This window comes from Lonchura striata, chromosome 2 (genome assembly GCF_046129695.1).
Source record: "Lonchura striata isolate bLonStr1 chromosome 2, bLonStr1.mat, whole genome shotgun sequence".
Taxonomy (NCBI): Eukaryota; Metazoa; Chordata; class Aves; order Passeriformes; family Estrildidae; genus Lonchura; species Lonchura striata.
In genome coordinates this window covers 111191473-111216880 of record NC_134604.1, presented here as the reverse complement: position 1 = coordinate 111216880, position 25408 = coordinate 111191473, and the positions used below count along the sequence as shown (strand labels likewise).

General features: G+C 40.6%; 1 long non-coding RNA gene across 3 annotated transcripts in view; it reads left to right on the top strand.

The window, feature by feature from the left end:
* Nucleotides 1-700: 700 nt before the first annotated feature.
* Nucleotides 701-25408, top strand: part of LOC110475696 (uncharacterized) — a 36932-nt gene continuing 12224 nt past the window's right edge. The window contains exons 1-2 of one of the 3 annotated variants that reach the window (XR_013339538.1): nucleotides 701-799; nucleotides 2793-2898. This is a non-coding gene — a long non-coding RNA (uncharacterized LOC110475696). Of the gene's footprint in view, nucleotides 800-1241; nucleotides 1368-1435; nucleotides 1457-2792; nucleotides 2899-25408 lie in introns of those variants that run through there. The other 2 variants (XR_013339536.1, XR_013339537.1) reach the window with 2 other exon arrangements.

Genomic DNA, 25408 nt, shown 5'->3' with positions numbered 1-25408 from the left:
CCAGATTTGAGTCGGTTCCTTTATTGCCTCTCCTCCACACAAGGCAGACAGTGTGACTTTCTGCCTTAGCCACTCCCCAAATCTCGAGATCCAGAGCAGTGTCCCCCGCAGGTGAAGCCGGGGGGATTCAGGTGGGCACAGCAGCATTAAACAAAGTGGAATCTATTGCTGCGGGAAGAATCAATGTAGGATATCTCTATTACACAAATCTGAAAATGGTTATCAGTCGGTGTGATGCTGCATCAATGCACTCAACTCCTCCCAACGCTCCTTCACTGGGTTGTGCTAGGGCACGCTCTTAATGCAAACATCACCCATTTGAACAAAAAGATACTCAGGAATTTAAATACATCATGTGTTTCCAAGATGCAAATACACCAGGCAAAAGAGAATGAGAGAAGTGCCGATAAGGATGAGCTGTTCTTCCACCAGTGCGAGAGCTCAGACGGCATGTGCACAACCTCAAGTTGAGCTGCAGTTTTAGTTATAACACAGACATTTTCCTAACACTTTCCTGTATTTACCTGCTGCTTTCCTCGAATATCTAAAGCATCGCAACTCAAATTTTTAAGAGCCTACCACCTCCCGCTAGGTTATCTCTCAACGCCAGCTGTCAGAGACCCATCAACAACTGGGCTTCCAGCACGTTCCTGAACACGTAAATTATTTGTAGCGGCCGAGGCTCCTCGTTTGTTTGGGCGGCAGAGCGGGAGGCACTCGGCGCCGCTCCAGCGCCCGGCGAACGCCTCCCCGCCGCGGGGGCGGCGAACATCGCGGCGCTCGGGGGCTGCGGGCACAGGTGGGACGGAGCGTCACCGCCACCTCCTCCCTTCCTCCGCAGAGCCCGAGCCCGCGGGCGGCCCCGGCGGGAGCCGCAGAGCCCCGCGCCGGCGGAGGCCGCTGCGGGGAGCGCGGCCGGGGCGGGGGCGGCTCCGGCGGGGCCGGGGCGCGGACAGGTGGGTGGCGGGCGGTGCGAGCGCGGCGGCGGCGGCGGGGGCGGGCCGGCCGTGCGCAGGCGGCGGCGCGGATGCCGAGCCCCCCGCGCGGCGGCGGCGGCGGCGGCGGCGGGAGCCCCGGCCCCGCGATAAAAAGGGAAGGGGCCGGAGGTGCGCGCCGCGGGTCCGCCCGGGCGCCGCGCGGCAGAACGTGCCTGGAGGGGGTAGAGGCAGGCTGAGCCGGCGGGGGAGCGGGAGGCTGTGCCCAGCGATGAGCCGCCTCCCTCGCTCGCTCCCGCCCTCCCGCAGGAATCCCGGGCGGCGCGGCGGCACCCGGGACGCGCGGCTCCCCCGGGCTCTGCGCGGCGGCGGAGCCGCGCCGGCGAGGAGGAGCCGCCGCCTCATCCTGCGGCACCGGCCCGGCCGGCGCAGGTGGGTGGGCAGCGCCCGCTCCCCGCCGCGGCTGCAGCGGTGACCCCGTGTCCCATCAGCGTCCCGGCGGAGCCGCCGGGGCGGGGGGCGTGAGTGCGAGGGGTCCGTGGGGCTGGGGATGGCTCGGGGGCGCCGGGGACCGCGGGCAGCGGGGCGGTGCCCGGCGCACCTGAGCGGCCGCGGCCGCGCTGGGGTTGGGATGGGGGCCGGGTCCCGGGGGGCTCCGGCGGAGCCGCTCCCGTCCGGGAGTGGCCGGCGCTGGTGGCAAGCGAGAGGGTCACCTGGACGTGGGCAGCCTCTCCGGCGCTCGGGAATTTTATTTCTTTATTATATCATCTTCGGGCTTTTTTGTTCTTTTTTTTTTTTTTTTCCCTAAGACCAACTTGTTCTTGGAAACCGCGTTTGATTTCGGTTTCTGTTCTGTTCCGTGCGGGGTTTCTGGTGGCCGCTGCGGTGTCGCCGCCGTAGGGCAGCGCGGGGAGCGGGCGCCGCGCCTCCCGCGCTGCGGGAACTCGAGTTTGTTTCTGCCGCTCCCCGCTCCGGAGCGCCTTTCCGGGGAGAGCGTAGTGGGAGCGTTCCGCTTCCAGGGATGGTGAGCAGTTCTTAGCTGCAGGAAAGGAGAAGGCGTGTGCGTGCAAAAGGCAGGTTTCCCCCCAGAGCTTGTACTCCGAAACTTCGCTGTTCTGTGAAACCCGTGTTCTGAACACCAGGAAGCTTCGGGTTTTTCCAGGAACCGTGCATTTGCTGATTTTTTTCACCTTTTCAGGGAAGGATTAACGTGAGGGCTCCGGGTGTACTGTGTTTAGCTCTTATTTTGTTGTAAATTGTTAATTTGGCAGGATCTCTGCAATACTGCTCAAAGTGCCGTAAGGCTGGAATAAAATGAATCGTTTTCATTGTATAAAAAAGCTCAAGATCGCTGCTAATTCTATGCGATAATCTTTCAAATACTAGCAATTTATATTTGCATACGTTTCCTTATAACCTATAAAAGATAACTAAGCTGAGTTAGTTTCTGTAAAACTATGTTCATTTTTTCAGATGGAAGAACAAATCCAATTGGTTTTTTTGTGTTTAACAAATTATTAGGTGCACGTTTTTGCGTTGCCACTTCAGAAGACATCTTGCTCTGTCAAGGTTATGATGTGTCCCCCAAGCAACGAGGATAAAATAAAAATCTGCAGAGATTCTGAGAGTTTTAAGTGTCCTCTTGGTTTAAAATTAATTGGGATTGTTTGGTGGTAATTCTTTTTTCTTCAAATGTATTAAAGAGAAAAATGTAAATAACTTGGTTTGAATATTGAAATGCGCCTTTTACTAAAGGGGAGCTTTAGAATGTTTGTCTAGAAAAACAAGTGAGCTGAAACATTGTGCTAATAGGATTTGCAGCATAAAATATTGCTAATTTCTCTTGTATGACTACAGGTGGCAGTGTAGAAGCCAAGAACAAAAATTGGCAGAAATTGTGTTCTGTGTACAAGAATATGAAGAGTGTACTCATGACTAAGCACAGGAACCTGGAAAACCACAGGTATGTTAAGTGATTCATACAGCTGCCTATGGTGCTCCTGGTATTTATTGTATTCTGATATTCCTGCCTCAATAAGTATTTTTGGACCAATTATCACTTAATGTGTTCACAGTGAGTGCTTAATCAAAATGTCATGGAAAAATCTATATTTGACTACTAAAAGGGGCAAAAATACGTTGAAGGTAGTATGGAAGGAGAGATGGGATTTTCCTGCTTTTTATGTTTTATTGTAACTATTGAGAATTGGAACACTAAGTAGCCTGAAGTTGGGTTTTTTTTATCCCTTTAAATAAATAGATTTAATATTGATAAACCTAGCAGCAGTTACAGGCCTGGATATCCTTGAAAAGGAGAAAATTTAGATGCAAGAGACAAGTTTGCATGTCTGGATGTTTTGGATGTCTTATCACTAAAGTTTTTAATTAGCACTGAAAGTGTGAGGGAAATTGCAGAATTAAGAAAATGCAATTAAGAATTACATGTAATTGCAAATAAGTGTCCGGTGAAGATATGTATACCTTGTTAAGGCTTAAATCTTGTAAAATTAAAGAAAAAAAAAAAGATAACACTGTTTTCAATTAAGAAATAAAAGTAAAAAGAAGCAGTATGTAATAAGAGCTCAAGATTAGGTCTCCTATTTCGAAGCACAGGGAGATACTAGATTATTTTAATAATTATTGGGTCATTAATTAACAACATTAGAGTAAGGTAGTAAAGCTTTTCTTGCATATTTACCTTGGTGTGCACAGCCTGTGGAAATTAGTCCATGGATCTGCATTCCTGGATTCCTGGGAAGCCATGGAGGATGAGACAAGCTCAAAGCTGGGGCTTGAGGATTTTTTAGAACTGATGAGTGGGAAGTTATCCTGGTAAGAAGGAATTGTCACTGTGATCATGGATATATTTATAGTCTTGCACTTCCTCTTCTAGTCTGGGAGAGCAGTTTGTCTAAACCTTTCAGCTGCTCCTGAGAGAATGTGGTTCTACTGCGAATTCCCATGGATGACCAAGTCACCTTTTGTCAGCCCCTCTGCAGGAGCTGGCCTTGGGCACAGTTTGAGCAATGCCCAGTTGCAAAGGAAGCTGCAGAATTATTTATTTTGCTGTTAAAATGGGCTAAGACTGTGCACCCCATAGGTACAACCAACCAGCTGTCACCACTAAGCTGTTAAATTATAGTGACTTGGCATCTTGAGATTATGGAATACGAGTAGAAATGATTAATTATTTCCACCCAGTGCATGAAGTACCTGCCAGGAAACCATAGTTCAGCAATGGCTTTGTGGGCACTCAAGCCCTGAAATGGTAAGATCTCTGTAGAAAAGCTGAGTCTCTGTTGGGGGATAGCAAGATCCTGATCACTGGTTTTGGGTACATCATAATGCTTTCATAATACTGTGTGCCTCGGATAGAACACGCTGCAAAGCTTTCAGAGTTCTTCAATTACAAATGAAAAGGTGGCTGAATCTAGGTCTTCAGGCTGGTGTGCAGAAGAGAGCTCTTCTGAGCATCTGGCTGTCATGTTTTTCTTGTCAGCTGTTACTTCTGACTGAGCATCAGCACTAACTTCCATATAGGCCAGTAGTTCTTTTATTATTATGTTATTGAACAACAGGGTTTAAATATCCATCAAAACCTCACATTAACTTAGAATCATTAATATCCCTGGTAAAGACAGTTGAACTGTTTATGTAGCACAGGTCAGCATATGCTTATGGCTTTGTTGAACATTGTTGAGTTCATTAGCTTGTGCTAACACATTTAGAAGAGAAAATGAAAATGTCATTTGTAATTGGCACAAAATTTTAATGGGGTCTTCCATTACATCAAGTGCTGAAAATATTAAAGAAAAATGGTAACTAAGCAGTGTGATGCTCAAGAGTTCAATTTACAGACACTTCTCTGTGCTAATTATGAAGTATTGACATAAATGAATGAAATCACTTGTTAAAGCGCCTTTTCCAGTGTATAGCAGTTATGTTATGAATCATCTTGTGAACACATTCAGCAATTTGTGATGAATTTCCCTGCCATTACAGGAGATTACGAAGTATCTGATGTATTTGCACTACAGTGGGTTACTTTAAATTAGATTTGATGGTGGAAAGGGAACTAGAACCATTTTCTATCAACTGAAAAATCAGGCCTGTTTTGTGAATCGGTATTGAATTTTTCTGTACTGTATGGCACAATTTACCCCTTACAATAAAATGCAAATGTTTGAGCATCTTGCCTATAAATACAGCAGTAACAGCGTGTGTGTGGAAGCTCTCAAGACTTCTTTTGTGTCGAAAGCTGTGTACATCAGAGCCAACAAAATGCAGCAGACTTGATGTAATTGAAAGTAGAATTCATAGTAAGAAATCTAAATTTGGAATCTAAACGCGTGAGGTCCCACTTTGAATCAGCAATTCTTGGTTATGTAGAATATTCTTTGATTTGGTGAAGGGCGTGTTTGTAAGCACAGCTCCCCTCAACAGTGCAGAAGAGACTGCATCTTAAAAAACACTTCTGTGCTTCTGTTTTGAACTAAAAGTTGTGGCTGGTTATGTGTTCTGTTGTCTTAGGGAAGCAGTGATTAAGTGTTTGCACAATCAGTCCTTTCATGCTATCATAAAGTGGCTCTGATCTGTTAGATTATAAAGTATGATTGCCCAGCAGTTATGGGAAATGCCTGTTAATGATACCAGAGTGTTACACAAGAAAAATTAAACTTTCTTACTCCTCCTTACTTTCATAGGATTGTCTTGAAAATGATTTGTGGGAACCTGAGGAATGGATTAAAGATGCTGAATGGAAGGCGGAGGAGAAGTTAAGATTTCACAAAATAAATAAATACACTTTCACAAGCACCAACCAGTCCAGTATTAAAGATGGGTTTTTAGAAAACCACTAGAATGGTTTTAGATTTTTAGAAAGCCATTGTCTTCCAGGAGGATGAGGACAGTCTGAATCAAAGTCTCTGGAGGGAGAGACATAAAATTAAAATTTCAGTGGAATACAATGAGAAAAAGCCTAAAACACAAGGAGTGTGTCTGAGGCTATTTAGCCAGACCCTTTGGCTTCTCAGGCTATAGGTTGATCTCAGATCTACAGTTAGGAAGAAAAAATAAAAACAAGCATTTACTTGCCCTCAACAGTATAAATGCAGCTGTTAAACCAGAGGGATAGTTAATGACACTGCAAGATATCATTGCAGATTAATGCAACTGAACTCTTGTGAAAGTCACAACATGCAAAGTGTAAGGAAAATGCTCTCCATCAGCAGATGTGTAAAGCAAAGCTCCAGGCAGGTATTCCCACCTCTGTCTCCAGGGAGGCTGCCACTGGGGTTCCATGAGAAGCTGTAATGCAGTGGGACATCAATCCTGCAAAGGAGAAATGACCCTGAAATTACATCCAAAAAAAATCTCATCCTGTAGATGAGACCTTGCTGTCAGGTGATAGCCAAGTATCCTTTTGCTCTAAGAATTCCATTGTTTGGTGTTGGTTCCAGGTGATGGAGAGACATCTCCTGCTGTGGAGTGTAACCAGTGCTGGAAGGGAGCATTTGGAAACCTTCCAAGCACGTGCCAAAGTGGCTTACAGCAAAAGGGGTCTAGTCTGTCTTCTCAAAATGGAGAAGTGCTGGAGACATAAAGGCTACCAAAGGAGTGCTGGAAGCAGCATGTGAGTTGCTGGATAAAAGGTGCAGAATAAAGAGCTGTGCAGCATCAGTCTGCAGTGTGATTTCAATGTTCTGCATGAGGGCAAGCAGGAAAGGCACCCAGGTCAAGGTGACACTGGCTGTGGCTGAAGTATGTGTGGCAGAAGTTGATGAAGGTCATCTAGAGAACAGTCAAGGACTGCTGGAAAAAATAGGTCTTATTTAGAGAGGAGCACAGAAGGACAGACCAAAATGGAAGTGTTCATATGCAAATGTTGGAAAACTGGAATTTAAAATGGAGAGATTGATGGCTTAGTTCTGCAGTGAGTTATTGACAGTCCACATCTGCCATGGAGAAGGTATCAGGCAGGACACAGATTAGGGTTCTTATGGACAGCCTGGTAAGAGGAACTGCCAGGAGAATAATGCTTACAGCCACTCTGGAGAGACTCAGGAAAAAAATGCCTATTTCCTAAAAACTGCTTCTCTGACTCTTTAAAAAGGCTTTGAGGGATATTTAGCATGGTTGAGCAAGATGGAGGGATTGTAAAGACACTGCAAAAACACGTTCAAAAATTTTAAAAAGATGAAATTAATGCAAAATAAACATGAAATATACAGTAAAACAAGTTAAAGCCTGATAGGTGATTTGTGGAAGGCTTTAACTTGTCACGAGTTCTTTCAAAACTCTCAGAAATGGGAATGCCAATGGTCCAGTAGATAACTAAGATCTAAAAGAGCTCAAATCATATTGCTCTTGTAGCCAAAGGCATATGAGAGAGCAGTGTTCACAGTAGCAGTGAAGCCGAGGGTGCCAAAGGTGATGCCAGTTTTCAAAAAGGCTTCCAGAAAGCCTGTGGGAAAGAACAGGACAAGTTTGACTGGCATTCATACCAGCCAGTTTTCTGGTAAATACCATGGAGAAGAAAACTAAAGCATTCATGGACAGTTTGATGTAGCAGGAAAGAGTCAGAACAGTCTCACAGGTCTGGTGAAGTTCTTTGAAGGCACTGTTGAGGTTGTGAGTAAGTGTGATTTAGCTGATGCAGTACACTGGGGGTTTCAGGGAGTCTTGTGAGAGCGACTCACCAAAGGTGCTGAGCAAAATGAAACTGCTCTGACATAAGAGGAATTTTCTCGTCCTAGACTGATGGCCAAAAAATGAATAAATGTCCTGTTTAACAGAAGGGATGGATAGAATTACTCATGGATCTGTGCTAAGATTAACACCAGTATGCATTGGTGATCTGGAAGGGAGAGTGCAGAATGATTCTAAGTTAATGAGAGTAGCATAAATGAAAGCCAGTTATGAAGAGCCCAAGAGGGAGCTTGTGATGCTTAGTAAGTGGGGTTGAAGCTTGCTGCTATGAAGTAATGCATGTGGAGGAGAACAATCCTGCCATTGTTGAGATTTTAGCATGGAAGGAAGCAATGTGCAGAGTTTATCATGACAAATCCAAGCATTGATCAAGTGTTTGGGATTGGTGGGAAAAAAAAAAAATAGGGAAAAATGGCTCACATGGCAGACAGAGTCTGCTATGCCACTTTGCAAACTGCCTATGCTTTTATCTTGACCCCAAGGTGCTGTTCTGAGCCCTGGATTTAAAGGAAGAATGAGAGGAAAAAAAGGGGAGATAACAGAACTAGAAATGGGTGGCAGTGATGATAAAGAGCAATTAAATAGATTGAGAACCTTCAGCCTGGCAAAGGAGCAGCTAAAGATGAAAATTATAAAAATCTATATAGGAATGTAATGGAAGAAAAGAACAGGGAATGTTCATTAAGTGTCTCTTGTAAAACAAGACCCAGAGGGGATCAAATAAAATTATCAAGTGACAGATTCAGAACAAGTAAGAGGTGATATTTTTTTCATAGAGCATAGTTTAGCTGTGAGCCATGCACATAATGCAGGATTTTCTGGGTATGGACTGTGAGTGCAAAAGCATCAGCTCTTGCTTAGAATATCACAGAGCCCAGTCCCTGAAGGCTGCAGAGGGATCCCAAAGTCCATCCCTGCATGCTTTTCTTGTCCTGGTGCTCTTCCCAGACTTCTGCTCCGCACAGTATGAGGATAGGTATACCTTTGGCCTGATTGAATGTGGTTATTATATGTAAAATGAAGAAAAATTGCAATCCCATACAGAAAATGGTGACCAAATGCCACTCCAGATACATAACAGAAATATTGGTGAGGAAAACATGTTGAGAAGGACAGATTTTTTTCTTGGACCTGGTAACTTCCCAAAGCAAAAAAAGTTCAGTTTTCTTTAAAGAATGTCCCAGTCTTTATACTATACCACATTTTAGTGCTGTGGTTTAGTTGATATGGTGATGATTGGCCAAAGGTTGAAATCTCTGATCTTGGAAGTCTTTTTCAGCCTTTATGACTGTGTGGTATGTGAAGTTTAATGCCCATACAAGAGAGATAAGATTTTTAGTTCTGAAGTATCAGCATTCAGCTGTACTTCTGTCCTTGTTTAAAGTAAGATGGACAATTGTTATCCCTTGCAGTTTATTTTCAGATGGACTGAATTCAAAACCTACATGCAAAAATAAACTGGAGAATTTTGGTTCAGGATAAAATGCTTATTGATACAATAAAATGAAAAATACAGGTTTTGAACATGGAAGATGAAATCTCTTTTCCTATAAAAATGGTGAGGTTACTCCTAGGCTTGTTCCTTATCCAAATGTAGAAGGACTAAAGCTCTGTTAGACTTGAGCTGAGTAAGAGCTTGGAGAGAATAGTTGTTCAGAATAAATAAAAACTTGACCATTAGACATGAGAATGGCATTTAAATACTAAAATTATTAAGAAGTTATGAAACCAGGGTTGTGTAGCCTTCCATCCCAAGAGTCTCCCAGTGGTAGATCTTGGTGTGAACACAGCAAAATCAGCACAAATGCTGTGCTGCACCCTACAAGGAGTCACAGGAGTGGATGGTGCAGGGAACACAAAGGTAAATCTAACCCAGGAATTTTTGTCTCCTTGGCTTCCTGGGCTTGGTGCAATAATTCAGCTTCTCCAGTGGGTGATGAGGAGCCCCCCAAATGGTTTCTGCTCTGAACTACCTGCTGGAGGAGGTTTTGTCTGTCCACACTGGCTACAGACTGACAAGGGAAACAAAGCAGGCTGGCCTCCCTAAGTCAGAGCTGGCCTTTGAATATACCCATTCTATATGTTACTGTCAGATCTGATTTTTTTAGAGGTTTTTGTAGGTCACTTTTTTTTCCCCCCAGTGGTACTAAGATAAAAATACATGAGAAGACAATACCAGCTAAAGCCATTTTAAGAGTTTCATGGGGAAGTGTCTGTTTCCTACTAAAGTTCAGATTATCTCACAAAGTTTTCCATAGTTGCCTGTTAAGCTGAGAGTCATATTAAAACATGAGACTAAAATACTCTCCTGTTTCAGGGGAAAAAAAAGTAAAATCGAGATTTTTCTGAAACAAAATGAAGAATCATGCAAAAAGATTATATGGAGTTTTTGTAAATTGCAGAATTAAGGTAGTAGAACCTATTTGAAAGAAAGGGTTAATTATTTACCTACCACCTAAGACACTCATCTCTCTCAAGAATGGGAGAAGAATCAGTCCTGTCATTAGCTCAGTTATTTTGATGATTCCTTTGAATGGTCTTACAGTTTTCCCATTTGTTCAGCAGTAGCAAAACAGGCTTCTTAGAGTAATTTCTTTATTTTAATTTTCTATCCTGGAGTGTTGTACTAAAGGAAAGAAAAAGTATAGGAAAAAAAAAAATCTTGGTTTTCTCTTTATCCACTAATTAATATAGTGAGGTAATGAAGCTGAACCACTGGCAGTGAGACACTAAAGGAGAATTGGGTCAGCACAGGATAACAGCAAGGTTTGATTGTTCTCTGAAAAGAATTTGTTATCAGGCACTGTGGAACTGAACTTCACTAATAACATAGAGGGTTAGGCTTTCATATCTATTTAAAATCATACTTTAAACTGTAGTGTGTGGTCTCAAGTGGTTAAGGGGATGCACTAGCCATTGCATATTTCCCAAGCAATTATTTATTCCGGTGTTATCTTAGAAAGTGGACACTGCTATATGTTTTTTTTTTCTTTTCAATTGAGTGGAATCAGTTATTTGGAAACTATATTTTTCTAATACAAGATCCTCTGAGAAAACAGATTGTTTATTTCAGTATTATAAAGCTTGTGCGTGCATACCTTTTTTATTTCAAATTTTCCTTTTTATCATCAGCTAGACTTGTATTTTTCATTTTTGGGGGGGAGGATGTCAGGCACTATAATTATTCTCTGATGCCTTACAAATAGTTGATTGTACTTGTTAGTTTTATCTGGATGGTTCTTAGTGTTCCTGATAATTGAGGAGGTTGTGCACTATATAATGAAAATAATAATAATTCCAAAGTCAAAATGAAAGTCACATGCTGCCTTTGATTCAGATTTTGGTTGTATGAAGTCTGTGTTGCTCACAAAGGAAGTTGTAAACTCTTATGAAAGCTTTGATAAAATGGAAGCCAGGGCCCAAAGCAAACCAGAAATCTGCTTATCAGGTCTCTCCTGAGCCCAGTGGCGAGGCACAGCCACACTTCTGACATCACCTCCCACAGCCCTGCATCCTGCTGCCTCCTGAGAGTGCACAGAAATTCCAGCTCCTCTAATTTCAGACCCTGAAACCACTGCCAATTTGCTTTTTCAACTTTTAGATGTGTCTTCTTTTTAGTTTTGTTTTTCTCTTTGTTTTTTCTTTGCTTCACAGCAGTTTTACCTTTAATCATCAAATTTATAGGTGGAGTATTTTAAAATTTTGATCCATCTTGGTGCTTCCTGACACATGTAAACATAATCTCCATGGATGCTTTTACCCCATGCACAAATAATTTCTAATTGAAATGAATATTTAAGAGCATATCAAACACATTGACATAACACTGCTATCTCCATTGACCCAGATTGGGTTATTTTATGAAATTTAAAGAAGTTTTTGTTTTGCTTGTTCAGTCAGAGCAAGCTGGGCTACCCTAATGATGGTGTGCTGTGTGGCTAATGCCTTGAGAGGGTTATTCAATTTAATATATTTTTCCTTACCAGATAAACATTCACATCATCCTTTACAGAGACCAGCCAAGAACTGACAACATTTTAAACTCTGTTTCCTCAAACTATTTCCCATGCAGGCATTTGCCTATTAAATTTTTCAATTTGTAAAGGTGTAAGGTTTTGTTGTGGTGAAGATGCTTTTGAGCAGGGGGGTTCTGTTGGATGGTTTGTGGAATTTCAAGGATCTGCAGCATCCAGACACAGCAGCTGCTCTGGGGCAGTGTTTTCCTCATCTTTCTTCATCAACCCTAAATTTCTTAATTTTAACTCTCAAAGAGAAGGAAAGCCAGGGGGACCTTAATGCTTTCTACAACCCCCTGAAAGGAGGGTTAACTTGATAGCCTTAAAGGGTTTTTCCAGCCTAAACAATTCTAGGATTCTATTAATTTCTTGCAAAAATATCTTGTGAATCTTTTATTTAACAAAGTCTGTGAAAAGAAACATTTCCCCCCCACCTTGCTCCTTGGTAAACAGACCTAGAAATCTCAGCCTGAAATAGAATTGCTTTGTATTTCTGAGGATGGGGAATGAAGGAGAATGGAAATAGTGCTTGTAATGACTTTTGAAACCTTTAGAAGATAGCAGTCCTTCCAAAAGTCTGCTGTAGCTCCTTTGATTCAGCAAAACCTAGAAAACTCGTAAGAATTTGAAGCCAGGTGGATTACTTGATGAAATAGATGGCTGACTTATGACTGGTTCACAATTACTTTATGTTTTTTTTTATTTTAATGATTCAAGATAGAAGAAAGTTTTGTCCCACAGAAATTTCCTTGTATTTTATGTCTCATTAATTAATATCTTGGAACATAGTGAGGAGGTGATCAAACTTAAGGATTATATAAACCTGGGGAGATAGAAAATTCTTAGGTAATTAGAATTAAATCAAATTTATCTGTGAGGTTTTGGGAGAGTAGTATGTTGTAAAAAATGAAGTTTTAGAAAAATACATAGCTGTTCTAAAAAGCACAGACATTTAAGTAACTTAGGGAGCAGTGGCACTCAGGCAAGAATTTTGTAATTAGCAGCAAGAGTTGAAATTGTTCAGTGAAAAAGAGGAATGTGTGCCTAGATTTCATGTCCATCAGGCTCTTCACATTTAATGCAGTCAGAGGTTAGGACAAAAATTTATTAAAAAGTTTAGGGAATAAAGAACCAAAAGGTTTAGGGAATAAAGAACCAAACAACAAGGCCAGGCAAAAGATGTAATGGCTGAATAACTGAACAGGTCTTATTAAAAAAGTGCTTTTAAAAATAATTTTGTCAAATGTTTTGTTACATGATTCTGGTTTTACATCTGAATTTTGACTGTTACTTGCTTGCTGAAGATTATTATTATTATTTCTCAGTGGTCATGCGTTCAAAATAAGTTCATCTAATTTTGCACATTTGAACTGGGGAATATTTTACTCTGAAAATGTTATATATCTTCAACCCTTACATTTGGTATTTTATGCAGAAGTGTATCTGAAGATGAAGAGTTTCATCTCTTAGACCAAATGTTTCTGAAATAGCACAGGACTTTCCTTGAGGGGCAGCTGTGTGTTTTCTTGGTTATATGGGGAAAGAAATACTTCTGCCTTCTTGTTAAAGTTCATAGATGGTTTTGTTGCCTGCTCTGATTGTCTCAAATCTTCTTTTATTTTTGCTGTCTCCACGGTCTTCTAGTCTAAAACCCTTATGAAGAATCTTCTCTTATTTTACAAGTTGATTGCAGTTGCCTTTTAGTCACTTGGGTTTTCCACCAGCTCTGTTGGTGAAGACATCTGGCCAGCAAGCACTTGAGGATCTAGCATTTTTCTCTCCCAAGGCAGTCACTTTACTGTGTTTTTTTTTTCTCTAAATTATTATTTTTTTTTTACACTGAATGTTAATCTCTCTCAAGCTGGTCTCACTGAAATGTTCTTCATTATCACTCTTTCCCTCCCACTCTGATAAATCCATTTTATGCTCCTGCTTTGTCAGGCAAGGCTTTCCCTCCCTCTGCCCCTCTTTCAGGCAGCATTATTTTCTGCTGGGGTGTTCACTTAAGGACATTTGCTTTGATGACTTTGGTGGGGCATTCACAAGGGCTGTCCTCAGTCTAGAGGGAGCACTGACTGTGCTTCCTCTCTGCCTGGTGGAAAATGATTGGGGTTTCCAGGGCAATTCTGAGTTTCCAAGTTGGGTTTTTTTCCTGAATTGCCCTCCAGAGAAGGCCACTGACCCCTCCAGCTGCAGCAGGGCTGGGTTTGATGGTCACTGGTGAGGAGCTGGATCTCCCTGCCCAAGGCAGCTCAGTGTATCTGGAAAGGAAAAATAAGATGATTGATTGGGAATTACACCTTTTTGTAATGTTATAGGGTCTGGGTTGGTTTAAACTGTGCACACTTTACACAAAATGTACCCTGCAAGTGTTTCAGTGCTTGAGTTGTGTTTCCACTTCTAGTGGCTGTTGGAAAGTGCAGAATCCAAACAGCTTAGCTGGAATTTTCTCAGGGTGCCTCTCATTTAGTTGAGCTGCGAATATTTGGTGTCTGGTATTATTTGCTTCATGTTATAGTCATTAATTTTCATCACAGTTCTGTAGAAGTTGTCTTGTTCTGCCATGAATAAAACTGTGCTTTTTATCTTGCCTGACTTGAAGAGATTTTTGAGGCTGATACATGGTTAGAATATTATGTGGAGCTTTTACAAAGATGTCACTAATGAATTAATTACAACTCAAGAATTTAAATTCTTGTAGAATGTTCCTCTGTTCTTGTTCTGGAAAAAAAAAGAGATTTCTATGGAGACAGAGCTGACTTTGAGACCTTGGAGGCTTTACTCCTCATCCCTTTGGGTGGTTCCAGACTGTATTAAATCAACAGTTAACGTTTACTACTCAGGATATCCATGATGCTTCACGATGCATGGATTTTGGGACCTTTAGAAGTAAAGGGCTTCTCTGGTCTCAGGTAGCTTTTTGTGGAATAAGAAAGACACTAGACAACAGACAAAGTCTTTGGTATGTATCCTTTTGCTTTCTCTTAACTAATTATTTCCTCTTTCCCATCATATTCGCTGTCTAATCTCATTCAGAAAGTTTTCCTCAAAGGCATAACTGTATTTTAAAGCTAAATTTCAAACTCAAATTTGTAATATTTAATTGTACCTCAGGTAGTTCAAGTAGAAACCCATTGATGAAACCTGAATGATTGATTAACTTAATTGCATTTATCAGTTTTTAATGTAGTGGGTTTAATATTTGCACTTCTTGACCTTGCACTTCCTTTATTTATTTTTTTTTTTTGCTGCCAGAGTTCTAAATGTATTTTCATTTTCTTTTTTTTTATGTTTTCGTTTTCTACAACTGCTGGGAGGGGATTGAGGGTGACAAAAGGATGTGAAGATGTGCAAAAAACCATGGCCTTGTGAGACATAGAATGAAATTGTTTATTTGATGTTAATAACTTGCTTAGTGTTATACCTAAAATCTACATTTGGAAGAAGAATGTGGGGAATTCCTTTAAAAAGTGGCACAAAAGCAGGAAAGAAAGTTAGCAGACAGTGATTAATTGCTTTATTGCAAAAGGGGAGCTTTTTGTATCTCCACTTGGTTTGAAATCAGTTGCTGTATGTCGAGAAGACTGGCAGAAGACTTTCCTGTCTTACTAAGCTGTGACATCAGGAAATAACTAAATTTACCACGGGGAGTTTACCTAACTAACCACAGCCTTTTACTGATATGTTAATTTTGTCCTTACATACAAATTTTGAAATAAAAATGCCAGTACTTGGTGTGTCACTGATGGGAAGTAAAAGGCAATATTTTGGTCATAATTGGTAGGAGACAAGACTGGCATTTGCATGAATTTTCCTCAATTAGATAATGAGCAGAAAATATTTCATTGAAATTAAATGATTTCTTGAAATTTCTGTCAAGCTGACTTGGCATTTGTAAATGCTTGTGCTTTCCCCACTCGTGATGCTTACTCTCTGAAAGTGGTTTTATTTTAATAAGAAACACATTATTTGTTTAAAGAATTAAATATTTTCTTTAGATTTCAGCTTTAGCACAGCCCTCAGAATTTTGTTTTCAAGGCCAGAAAGAGCCTCATGCTGTCTTTTAAAACATCCTGCATGCCAAAGGACACAGAAATATATTCTGCAACGATTCTGCTGTGTTCAGTGTCTTGCAAAAACTTCAGGGGATGACAGAGAATCCATCACTTAGCCTGGTACTCTGTTCAAACATATTATCCTTGCTGTTAATTCATATAGACTTAAATCCTTAAGTCTCACTTGAAGACACTTTGGTTTTATCCCTTAAATCATCTGGGGCTTCTTCTGTTTCTTCTCCACTTTTATTTAGCACCTTCTGCATACAGTTCCAATGTCTGTGCATTGTAGTATTGATCTCACCGTGCAGAGAAAGAGCAAATTTGGAGAGCTTGCATCTGTTGGGTGTCTGAGGACTGCCCTAATCCTTCTTTTCCACAGCACTGCCTGCCAGGCACGTGTTGAGTGAATTGTTCAGTGATCCTGCACCTCCAGGAGGGTGGTGTCAGTCCAGGCTGTGGTCCCAGGTTTCAGACATTTGCCTTCACTGTGTGCAGTTGGTGTCTGCAGATGGGATTTTGGGGAAATACCAGGCCTAACTGGAGATAAAGCTGCTTATATAGGCTGTCTGAGTCTTGTAACTCACTACAGAGTTAGTAGACCTGATTCTAGTGTTTGAGTCTTAAGAGTAAGAAAAGAGTCCTAAATTGTGTCTTCTGTATCTCCTTGCATTTTGTAATTATTTGAAAATGAGTCATGTACATATATGCTGGCTTATCATTATGCTTTGCAATTAAGTCAAACTGTACTTTCCTCTTTACATAGGGAAAAACTAGAAAAATTTTACTTTTTTTAAACAAACTCTAAGACCTCTTGGGAACTCCCCTGTTTCCAGCTTGCCCTTCTGCAATCTGTTTCTGCCTTTCTGACAAGTTAGATTTTACTTTCTTGGCAGATCTTTCTGAAACCTGTGTCTGGTAGTTTGTAGCTAAAGACAGGCAGACTAAACCAGGCTTTCCAAAGCTGCTCCTCTTGTATAAACAGTCTAGTGTGACCCTCTGACACAATGTCATGGATGGTGGCAGTGGCAGGTGAATAGGTCCTGGGGACTCTATTTCCTTTAGGGACTGTGCAATGTCCCTAAAGTTGTACCAGAGCTGCCTGAGAAATTTGGGAGGGGAGAAGCAAGCAGCATTTCTTTCCTGACAATGAAGTGAAATGTTGGCTTTTCCATGAATAAAGTTGGAATTATTGATCTGCTTTGGGCAACTGACAAGTGAAGATCATCACAGAGCTGTTTGGCTGCCTTCACATGAGCTTTTTTGTCCATTTATGTGTTTCAATAATGGTCATCTTTGCCAACCACCAAGAATTCCTGGTGTGTGGTGGTTCCCTGTAACGAGGTGAGCTACCAGGAGAAGCACTGTGCAGCTTCAGCCTGAAGACTTTTTTCAAAACATGTTCTCTATTCCTGTCCCATATAAACTAGACTTGAGCTGCTCAGCTCAAGTGTGGTCTTACCCAAAGGCTTCTTCAGTGCAGACCCTGGACATGGAAGTATCACCTTGCTGTTTTCCCTGCAGCCCCTCTGGTGTCACTCTCTGTATTTCTCCTCTGCAAACACTGTGGCTGCACATGGGTTGTCACCACCAGCATAATTCAGTTTGTGTGGCTCCCTTCCTTATCTAAGTTGTTGTTGGAGGATAACTAGGCTGCTTATGAAAGGAGTGAATTATCCAGGCAATAATTACCCATTGCTGGACATTGAATTCCCATCCCAGAGGGCAGATGAGGATTAAAATTGTGTTGTAAGTTCAGAAAGTCTAAAGCTTTGAGAAAGCATCCAGGATTTGACTAGCTGTGTTGTTCTCATGGAATTTTTGCTCCTGGGATGTGCAGAGCCCTCAGTGCAAATGAAGGGTGTTGCACATCTCACAAGATGCTCATGAGGCTGAGAAAGGAGCTACAACCTCGTGGTGTTTGGCATCTTTTTGGGTGTACAGCTTTGAGGGGCTGGAGTTTTTGCTCCTCAGCTGATCCAGTTTATGAGGTCACCATGAAGGTTGGTTCTTGGAAACTGGAGAATCTCCAGTTACAGTGTTATAGTGAGAAAACCCTGACTCCCTTCTCTGTCCCCCAGTGACATCAAGTTGCCTACCCCTGTACATTTTTTGGGTGGGTGGGGGAATTCAGAACCCCCACACCAGCTGCATTTGTGCTTTGTTTTTACCCTTTGGAGAAGGGCAGCAGAGTGGCCAAGCAAGGAATTGGTCTTGTAGGGGGAGCTGGGGAGGCACAAGGACCAGGGGCCAGCTGGGCATCGTGCAGGGATGCTCAGGTGAGACAGCCCAGAGTGACCCTAAAGGAAGCAGCTCTGTCATGGTGTGCTGGGTCTTCCTCTTACAGTAGGATTTATCTGTGTGCCTGCAGAAGGGCAGGTCATGGTCCAAAAAAAAAGGAAAAATTACCTTTCCCAGCAGCTGAAGGATGTGTTGGTTACCCAGCTGAAGAAAAATTGAATTTCTAGAGGAGAGGGCAATGGAAAAGGATGATAAGACACAGCAGAGTGAGTGTATATGAACAACTCCTACAGTGTTAAATTGACTTTGAAATAAAATATATGCCCTTTGAGTTAAGTCACTTTGAGTTTCTGGGACTTAAGTCCCAAAACTTTTAGAATTCAAAACTAAAAATGGAGTGGGAGTTGAAAGGTCCAACGTGGTTGTGACTAAGGTGAGGTCCATGTAGAGAAAATTAAGGCTTCTGAAGGCAGAAAACCAGCTGCAGAGAGTTGAATGGGTTGCTTCAGGTAGTACTCACTAGAATAGATATAAAAATAATGAACATGTTGATGTTTTTTTGACAAAATGAAGAGCTTGTTTTGGAGCAGTTTAAATTCATGGCGGGTGGGAGGGAATAATACTATTGTAAACGTCATGAAAACAGGGGAACAATGTAGATCTGAACTCTTATTCCCAATGGGTTTTTTCTTTTTTGTGTTCCCTGGTACATGCTAAAAATATTTTCAATATCTTAACATCTGCATTGTTATGAAATATGGCACGTCTTTGTTTTGTTTTCAGCTGTGTCATTCTTCCATTACATTTTGTTCCATATGCTCTCTTCAGTTGGGATGTGAAGTCATTTTCTTTAGACAGTTTTAGGTCTAATTGCCTTGACTCCAGAACTGCACTGTGCACCACTTGGAAGAAGTTATTTCTTTTGTTCTGCCTCAAAACAAACCCCAGCCTGTGTGTTGGGGAATATGGACTGTGAAAATGTCTTCTGAGTGGCATAGAGGGGCAGAAAATAGGGTAAAAATAGAAGGCAGTTATGCCTCTTTAGAGGTAGAAAAACATGGGGCTGAAGAAGGAGTGGGTATACCAATGTATTTGGGATACTTCTGTGTATTAGCACATCTTGCCTCAAGTGCATCCTCACATCCCATTTATTTGATTCAGTTGGGAGATGGGATGGATGGATAAGGCAGACCAAGCCTCCAAAGCTCCAGCAGAGGAAGATGGTGGAGGAAGGTGGGAAGCAGTTCTGATTCACATGCAATAGAAAGCTGCAAAACAGGCAAGAGACAGGCCAGACTTGTGTGAGCATAGGAAAGGGAAATAATTAAGTCAGACTGGTAATGAGGGCAAGACGGCAGAAGATGAGAGGCAGCCATGGGAAGCTTGGATGCTGCTGCTCCCCAGAACACTGCCTGAAACACAAGATTTGTGTTCTGCTTTCTCTCCTAGCCTGGGACACTGCAAAGAAAGATAGACCCTGTTTTTTTGGCTTCTTGGTTGACTCAAGCAACTGGGTGTTAATACTGTCACTCTGTCTCTCAGGTGTGCAGCTGTCAACAAACTGACCCCAAAAAGTAAAAAAGAAGTTTTTGGTTTGATTATTTTTTTCTCTCCCTTAAGTTTGAGGAAACTTTGCACATACACCATTCTCTTTCAAAAACTTGCTAAGGTTACAAAGCCTGGCCACCAGAACTGGGAAATGCTGAAATCAAAGTTGCATGCATTACTCTAATTCTGTTTTCCTGGGTGTTTGTGCTGTAGCAAAATCTAAATAAATGGTAAGTACTGGAGGTTTGGTTGTTGGGGTTTTTTGTTTGCTTTGTTGGTTTTGTTTGGGGTTTTTGTTTGTTTTTTGTTTGTTTTCTGGGAGAAACACACCTGTAATAAAACTATGGTGTTTATGGGATGAATCAGGGATAGGCAGGTAATGAGATATTCGCAGATATTTCCGAGATGAGTTTTTCTTGCACAAAGCTGTAACAGGCATTTGTCCTTGGCAATCTTCTCTTCCCAGGGGTTCCTGCCTCTGTGTGCAGCTCCCCTTTTCCCTGGTGGCAGCAGCAGCCTGTGGGACTTGCTGCAAACCCCTGGAGGGAGGGGGTTCCCTGCTTTGAACCCTTGTCCAGAGGAGGTGCTGGGCTCTGCAGGCAGCCCTCATTTATAGTTTTGAAGTAGCCAGCATCCCACTAATGCATGAGAACATCTCATCTCTGAATCTCTCCTTGTCACAAGGCTGGGAAGGTGTGACTGACAAGGCACAAGGACAGAGCAGGGTCTCCTGCCTGGGGCATCAGGTGCTGTGAGAGGGAGCTGGGGTCTGGCATTGCTGCCTGGACCACAGAGTTCCTGCCCCAGGCTGTCATTCTGTGGCCAGCTGCTCAAATACTGGTACGTGTCTTGTTTTCTGCATTTCCAAATCAACTCCAGGAGCCACGTGGTCATTTGAAGCCAGTTTTAGATGATTTGCTCTGAGGAATTCAATAAGAGGCACAACCACTATTAAGAGGTAATAGGGAGTGAGGCTTAACTATTGAATAGATTACGTGAGACTGGAAGAATCAGACAGCCTGAGGTCTGGAATGGTCTCGTTGTTTGAATTTTCAATTCCAGGTCAAACATAACTTGCTGGGGTTCCCCTCCTCCCCCCTGCCAAGTTTTTATGTTCCCCAGAGTGCTGTGCACTTAAACAGAAGTGATTGGAACAAAAAAGGCAATAGATGTGTCAGTTAATCTATAGCTCTTTTCTATATTAAGTTAGTTTTAAATAGCATTAAAGGCTCAGTTTAGTGAAGCACTTAGTAAGGCATCTAACGGCATATTTGAACTGAGGCCAGCATTGATAAATTTGGATACTGTGTGATAATATATTCTAACAGGAGCACTGCATCCACAATGGTTAATGTGTATGTCCCAAACAGGGCTGTGTTCTTCCTTCTGCTCAGATTCAGGGTTGCAATTTAAAGCTGGTTTTGTTTTTTTTTTTTTTTTTTTGTGGGTTTGGGAAACACTTTTCCAGTAACAATGGGATAAAAATGATTTTTTTTTTCTTTTGAAGTGTTGGATTTATAAGCAAAGGATATTCTTTAACTTCCTAAAATACCTGCTGTCTGTCACAGACCTCACTCCTGCTTTGATTCCTTTAACACTTCTTTACTTTTCTGGTGGATACTGGATCATTTGATGCCCCTGTATGAGATCCAGTTACTGAAGGTTTTCTGAAAGAGGGTTCTGAGACATCAGGAAACTGGAAGGGAAAAAAACAAAAATTCTTCAAGTAGACCAGCATTAAAACAATGCTTATTCTTAATTTATGGAGAAATATGTAAATTGTGTCTGGAGGTCACTGTAATGAGACCTTTACAATTTAAAAAAATACACTACTTGCTAGATAAAAAAAATCCAAGCACAAAACCAAACAAAACCACAAAAACATTAAGGCTAAAACTTTCACAACTTTAAGAAGGTAGAATTCTGAACAGTTATGCTCTTTAGAGAAGGGATAAATATTAAAAATCTCCAAAACATATGAAGTAAGAATAAGAAAAACTTATTGCAAGGAATAAGGAATGCAATCAAGGACTTGTCTATGTAAGAGGCACAAGATGTATGTAAAACATTAAGCAGATTTTTCAAGTCTTGTTAAAGTCATGTCAACCTGAACCATTATAAACAGAAATTAAGTTTAAAAACCCATTGTTTTAACCTGACAATTAATTGGAAAAATACTGACTTAATTTTGTATTTAATTCCTGAAAAGGTTTTCAAAATTATTTCCTGTGACTCGGGGCAAGAGCACCTTGGCAAAATGTTATTTAGAATGTTGTAAATCCTTCATTAGTTTATAGGAAATAATAATAGATTTTTTAAAAAGTAGATTTTCTTTAGCATTGTGGATTGAGTTGTAATTTCAAATTTAAAGTAATTCTCAGTGATTCCATTTCTTTAGGTCTCTTTGTAAATCAAATCAAGAGTCAGAAAATGCCAGTTTTCTAAATGAGGATGCTGGCTTCTAGAAAATAGCATCTTTTAGATAATAGGAAATTTAACCAAAGTGTTTACAACCAAAACAAAATAGCTGTTATGTGCAAGGAAGTGAATATTTGATTATTTTACAGTAAAATGTAATTGCATTTGTTGTTAAGAGACCAGTGAAGTGGATACATTCAGAAAAGCTGTGATTGGAGAGAATGGCATTTCCCATTGTATCCTCATAAAACTAAATGAAGCAAATAATGCTTGGTTTTCATGATGCATTTGATCACCATGTTAAAATGACATTATTTGAATTAGAATTTAATAAAACTATTACCACCTTCATTTAGGGAAAAAGAAAATGTTTTTTTGTTGTTGTTGTTATTTGTGATCATCAATTCAAGGATTGTCTGGAAATTCTCTACAAATTGAGCGTAACAGCTGATAAAATACAAAATACTGTTTTAGTGTACAATGATAGGGCACTTTGCTAGTTTTAAATCTTAATTTTGAAGTGCTTTGGTGACAAAATTACTCCTGTTTTCTGTATTTATGCTACTTTTTCAGTGAACACAGCTAAATCATAGGACCCCTAATTTCAAATTTCCACCTTTTTCTTTAAAAAGAAAACCTTAGTAAATTTAATGTAAGTTACTAATAAATATGTGTCTCTCCTAGGCAAAATACCAAAATAGCAAAATATAACTTTTTGTCCAGATCTTATTGGAAAGTTATGACATACCTTTGTTTCCTTTCTATTTTCACATCTGGGCTCTTGTTTTCCTTCTGCATGCACAAAGGTCTAACTCCAATTTACAAAACAACAAAAACACCCAAACAAAAAAAAAAAAAAAAAAAAACCACAGACAGCAGTGATGTAAAGATTCAGTCAGGAATGTGTTTCTATATTCCTATTTTGCCCATCTGGGTAGTGCATATTTCTCTGGTGTGTAGCCCCAATGGGTATCTGATGCATCCATAAATTAGAATATAAACAAGACTATGCTTTAAGCCAGCACATTTAAAACAGTAGGGTAATCTATAGTCTTTCCCTCCTGGAATAATTGTTCTATAAATTTTTTTGACCATAGTTTTCTTCTGTAACATTTTAGACTCTTAAAAAAACCCCAAGTCAACCTAGCTAACTGATACAGCTTTAGTGAGTTTCTTTTTTTATTTCTATTTTTTGTTAGCTCTCACAAATATTTGAATTTTTGTTTGATATATATCCCTTCTGTTTTATTTATGTGTCTATATATATACATAAAAATATGGGGGGTTTGTATATATATAAAAAATAAAGGCTGTACATATACATAAATAAAAATAAATGGGGATGTTTGCATATATATAGACACACATATATTTAATACCTATCCAACTTCCTTTGGTTGTTTCTATCATTGTGACTGAGACAAATGGGGGTTTTTTCTTCAAAGGAAGAAAATCACCTCTCTGAGTAGGTGATTTGTAAATGAAGCTGTCCTGCAGATTTAGTTCCACTTTTGGAACTCCCCCTCTAGAGAGCATATGAAGGGAATATCCCTGGGTGATTCACAGGAAAAAGTTATGAGTGGGGGTGAGATTTTGACAGAGAAGTTAATGACAAAAGCCTTGTTGACTCCAGTGGGATGAGAGGACACACAGTAAAACACCAATGGTTTAAATGATTGTTCCCAAACATAATTTTTGCTGCTTCACCACAGTTCACTGATCTACCTTACTATGCAGTTTATGAAAACTAATTCAATTAGTAGCAAAATTCAGCTAAATCTCACAAGTTGTTAGTGCTTTTGTTGTCCTTTTTAGGCAGCAACTTAAAATACTGTTAAAAAGGTGTTGAACAAATTCAAGCTTGGTTAGTTTAAAGCGGGGTTTTTAAGCACTTTTTTCTCTCATGTGCTTTTACTTCTGTAGAGGAAAGAAATAATTTCAGTTAAATCCACAGTGAAGTGGAGATCCAGAAGTACATTGATAGTCTGCTCAAAGGCTCGAGAACCTTAATGGCATTGCATGATGAGCAGAGAAATAATGTAAGGAATTTGATAAACATTGATGCACGTGGCCAGGTTCTGCCCTCTGTTCTGTGACTTCTGAGTGCTTAGATGTTGGGTTCAGAGTATTTGTGTCTCAGGTTTTGCAGAAGTGGTGCTGCCTTTGTGAAGCTGAAGGCAGCTGGTGAGGTGTAGGTGGTACACCTGGTGTTCCCCTACACGAATTCAGTGAAAAATGGGGCAGGTTTGAAGCAGGACTCTAAAGTTTTGTTGTGAGTTTGGAGAATTACAGTGAGTTGTCACAACCTTGCCTAAGGAGGGATTGCTGCATTGCTCTGCAGAAAGTGATAGAACTAGAAGACAACATCTAGAATATCAAAATCACACATTTTTGGCACTAGAAATACCATACAAATTAGAGTTACAATTTTAAAGAGTCATTTTATTTAGAAGATAAACTGAAGATGGGTGCTGAACTTGTTTTGAAAGCATAAAGCTGCATAGTTTAGAGATCTACCAATTTTGCTAAGAGTTGCCAAGAAGTTGACAGCTTGGACCAAGGGTTGCTGTGGTTGCTATGTGTAAAAAGCCTAGAACAAACCAGTGGGAAATAATACCAGGGTGGGAAAGTATTGCTATGGTTACAGAATATTTTCTTTAAAGAGAGGTGGATAACGCAGCAAGAATCACTGAAACTTAGGTAATAATGTATTATACAAAAGGAAAACGACTGGAAGATAATAACTGTCTTCTGCTCTTAATGGCATTTTGTTAGTTTCCAGCAAAGAGGGATTTAATTAAAATAGGAATGATTTGTGAAAGCTTTGTTAGAAAAGTATCTTTAGCTTTTATTTTTTAAAAGTGGAATGCCAGCACAATACCTTGCATATTTTGGCTCAGTCTCTTTGTTTTTTAAAACAAAAAAGATTTTTTTGTTGTTGTTGAGGAGATTAAGACTTCTTTTAAAAATAATAAAAGTGTAATTATACACAAACAATTTCGTTCATATAAACTTTTAAGACGGAATTTCAGAACATTAAAAAAATACGAAAGAACTGAGTTTTGCGAAAGATGTGCTATAAAGTGACTGCAAAATACAATAAAAATTATAATAACTTATAAAAGCCTGCTTTAAGTGGTGCTGTAAATCTGAAGTGAAAAATTCATTTGGGAAGCAGCCTGATTGTGTTTGTGGATGTCCTGCAGGGCTTCGTTGGAATCACCTCTGTGGGTTTGAGCAGCTCAGGGTTGTGTGGGCTGGGGTGGGGTCACCTGGGGCTGGGTTCCAGGTGCCACCAGAGCCACTCTCACGCCCCTCCTCAGCTGGACAAGGGAGAGAAATTTTAAGAAAAGCTCATGAGTGAAGGACAGGGAGGAATTACTCACCCGTGACTTCATGAGCAGCCTGGTGGGAGGGACAAGACAGATCTGTTCTCCAGGACCAGGAAAAGGGAAAATGTAAGAAGTGGACGGGTTTTTTTTGTTTT